General features: G+C 45.3%; 1 long non-coding RNA gene across 2 annotated transcripts in view; it reads left to right on the forward strand.

Annotated features, from left to right (window-relative positions):
* LOC104874658 overlaps positions 1 to 3,939 on the forward strand; it is a 29,339-nt gene that overhangs the window by 2,187 nt on the left and 23,213 nt on the right. Inside the window, exon 2 of one of the 2 annotated variants that reach the window (XR_004515328.1) lies at positions 2,291 to 2,456. This is a non-coding gene — a long non-coding RNA (uncharacterized LOC104874658). The remainder of the gene's footprint in view (positions 1 to 2,290; positions 2,457 to 3,939) is intronic. The other variant, XR_004515327.1, reaches the window with a different exon arrangement.

Here is a 3,939-nt window from a genome sequence, read left to right on the forward strand (position 1 = left end):
ATATGTATATATGTTTGTTTGTTTATTGTAACACTGAGGATTAAATTCAGGGTCCTTCTACCACTGAGCTACATTTGCAGCCCACTTTTAAGCAAGGGTCTCCCTAGGCCACCGAGATGCTCAGGTGGAGCTTGCATTTAACACCCTGCTGCCCAGTCTCCCGAGTGCTGAGATTGAAAGCGGGCACCATCGGCCTGGCTCTCTCACTCAGCACTGTTGGCCCCGCTCATGCCCCGCGTTCCCCCAAATGCTTGCCTTTGCTCTTGTGGACCTTTCCTGGTGCAGCAGACCCCACATCACCCTTCCGTGAGATGAGCGAACGCGAGATCCAGCAGACATGAGAGAATGTCGCCAGGTTAATTTTAAACCGTGAGCCCTGAAAACAACTCAGGGGTTTTTGGCAGTTCTAACACGGTGCACATGAGAGTAGAACAGGTCATCCTCCTGATTATCCCGCCCTCTTACGGCCTTGCAGTATCATAAACAACAGCAATCAAATTGCATATACATGTGATTTGCTGCGTCTGAGGGTTCTGCACCCAGGGATTCAACCAAATGTAAACTAAAAGCATTTTAGAGAATTGTATGCTCCCTGAGCGTACACAGATGGATTTTGTTGCAAGTATTTCCTAAACAATTTAATATAACAACTATTTTATATTGCATTTACATCCTTGTAAATGATCTAGAGTTGATTTACAGCCTGAGGGGAGAGGTGCATTCGTGCTTCTTATGTGTAGATAGCGCACCCTTTTATATGCGAGACTAGAGTAGCCACACGTTATGCCAACCCTACAAGGTCCTGGCAGCAAGACCCTTGGGCACTGAGGTAGGAGGTGGAGCAGAGATAACCAAACAGTGGAAAGCCATGGGAGAAAAAGCTGAGAAACCGGACAGAGCAAGGATGACTAAGTCCGAACATCAGGAAAACAGTAGATAAAGGTCAGCATGTCCTACCAAGGTCCCAAGACACACACAGAACCATAAGTCCATGACCCTGGTGTACATCTAGCCTCATTTCCACTGGGGTTTGTATTTCCCCGCCCATCCCAGTGGGCTTTGGGGTCATGACCCTTCCTCTAAAAGCCTTGCATGGTCAAAACTACCTCTCTTGGGAGTACTACTTAGCCGTAAAGAATGAGAAACTAGAGTCATTTATAGCTGAGTCATTTATAGGGTCATTTATAGTAATCTTTTTTTCAGGGAATGCACTGGCAAGTGCACATTGAGGTCATACTCAAGTGAAATTAATAATTTACACACATGTGTAAATATTGAATGTTTCTTTGGTGTGAAAAACTAAAATGTAAATAAGGATCAAAATGCATAATTGATATTGTGTAATAGGAAGAAAAGGTCTAAAAGAGCAGAGGAAGTGGGAGGGGTAGATAAAAGGGGAAAAAGGGAAAATAAAAAATATGTGAAAAGAAAAAACATGGAAACAATGTCTTTGTAAATTGGAGGGGTGGACGGGGTGAAAGAGAGAGATGGGGAAATGGGGAAAAATAACAACCAGGATACATCCTGTAAAGGTACAAGATCCCAATGATGAATGTAACTATACTGTATACTTAAAATGTACCAATAAACTTAATAATAACAAAAAAACTACCTCTCCTGATAGGTGGGTCCAGTCCATGTACCCTGCTGGGCCATGACTGCTGTCCGTTCCAGTTATAGATCCTCCATAAACCCAGGAGCGTAAGAGACCCAGTACCTGTCCCTACCCTGCCATGTGCTGTTTTCATTGGCCTGTTCCTACCCTATGGAGTATTCTGTTGTTTCTTTTGCTTTCAATAAGTCTTACTCATGTCACTCATTTTGAGAGTCTGGCTCAATTCTTTGTTTAGTATACCAAGAACCTTGGAACACTACCCTATTACCTTCCACCAGTGCAGTATATCGGGCAGTACAGTATGTCTGTCTTCCTCAGCTAGACAGAGCAGAAATGAAACTTGCAGCACGAGTATATGCACTGAGCTGTAAAAATGGTGTAGACATTCCTTAATTTCTGGAGTGATTGTAAAAATAAACATTCTATCGTCACAGAAAGGAAATAACCCATAGACATCATAAAAGAATGCTGATTAAACCATTTTTTTTTTAAAAAAGGAAAGATAACCTTTTATTCCCATGACAAAGAAAGGCAATGCCCGACTCTAGAATCTGTTAAATTAATATCATTTCACTGGTGCATCAATAGCTTTGAGTTTTAAAACTGCTTTCGATGGTTTTCGGTCATTTTAGCCTCGTCATCACTGAAAAAATAAATGTGTAATTTTTTTTGCAGGGAATGCACTGGCAGAATGACATTAGAAGTGAAAAGGCGGGGGAAGGGAGGAAGTGAAAGTGTGAAATCAGATTCAAGAGGTTAAAGGTGGTGAGGAGGCCGTGTGAGGACACCTTCTTCAGCGGAGGAAGTGAGTCTGAAAGTCTATCGCATCTGCACAGCATTTGTGAGTAAATCCTTCTGGAACCTGCTCCCTGCAGACCCCTTGGAGCTGTGGATTCAGCAGCAAGCCCTCAGCTCCTCCCCTCTGCCCACTCCAGGTTTTCTTTTCCAAGAAGGCTTTTGTCACTAGGGGACTTTCACACTTCTGAGAATTCTTCTGCCCAGGACTCAGACTGAACTTCCCCTCCATCTTTCCTCAGTCTCGCCGTGGCTGGCATGTGGTGAGATATTCTCTGTAGCTCTGTGAGTCCAGAGTCAGTTTGCTATAGGCAATCTCCATCCATCTATCTACCCATCCTCCCATTGGTTCCAACTCTCTGGAAAGCCCTGGTGGAGGGTAACTTGTACCCCGTGTCTGGAGACTGACTTCCCATCTTTCTTTGCTCCACAGCCCAGCGGGTTGGAGCCATTGGAACATTATAACCTTTTGTCATCTTGTGTTAGGAAGAAAATGCTCCCATCTATAACTTCACTGAAGCCTCAGTTACAATGCAAATAGTCAGTTGAGAGTTATTTCTTAGCCAGAAAATCAGAGGAGCAGGAAGAGATGCTGGTACGTGAGTGACTGTCCTCAGGTGTCTTCTGGAAGGGGAAGGTGAGGCTCAGGCTCCTAAAGGTGGGGCCAGCGACAGAGCCCTGAGCAGAATGTGGATTTGCTATGACCTCCCATTGCGGGGCTGAGCCAGCAGCAGGTGCACAAGGCACAGAGGGCACGCCCAGACCTTCAGCTCTTGTATATTGTCCTTTTCCTTATCCTTCTCTCCCTGCGCTGAGCCATTGGCTTTTAGATCCTCTGTGACCAGCGTAGCCAGAGAGACCAATTGTGCAGCCCCAAGGAGAAACTGAAAAGATGAGCCTCTGTTCCTCCTTCTTTGCCTCAGGACTTCAGGCAAATCATTTTTCTCTTTCTGGGCCTGTTTTCTTTATCAACCATCTGAAGGTACTGAAACCATTATTCAAACTTTGTCCTTCTCCCCAGCAGTAAGATCTAGTTTTCAGGTAAAATGTGACCAGGAATCACAGTGTGACAAGCACAGCCAGCAGATTTTTCCTGCACAGGGAGAGAGCAGAGGGCAGGTCCTTAACCTGCGGCATTCCTGCTAGCGAGGAGGAAGTCCTTCCCCTTGTGCAGACCAGAGGACCCTCCTCAGATTCCCATGACACCCTAAAGGGGGTGTGGAAACCCCCAATTATTTTATCTTCAGGGATCTCTAACATTCTGTAACACCGGCCTGGGACTCAGAAGAGACCACCTCAGGAAAATCCTCGATCAAAAAGAAAGCAAGTAACTTTGACTCTATGACCATTACAGAGTTTGGAGTGAGCAAAAGGCCCCGGGCTTGTGGCCTTTAGAGCACTTGGGCTGCTGGCCTCAAAAAGCATTGATAAGAACACCATCCATGGCAGTGTTCTGGGAAGGTGACCTGAGTTCCCCTGTGAGAAAAAGTGTGGAGCAATTCAGAGAGAGAAGGGGGGGTGGGAAAGGG

The sequence above is a fragment of the Fukomys damarensis genome, unplaced genomic scaffold (genome assembly GCF_012274545.1).
Source record: "Fukomys damarensis isolate Sample0158 unplaced genomic scaffold, DMR_v1.0_HiC HiC_scaffold_35, whole genome shotgun sequence".
Lineage (NCBI taxonomy): Eukaryota > Metazoa > Chordata > Mammalia > Rodentia > Bathyergidae > Fukomys > Fukomys damarensis.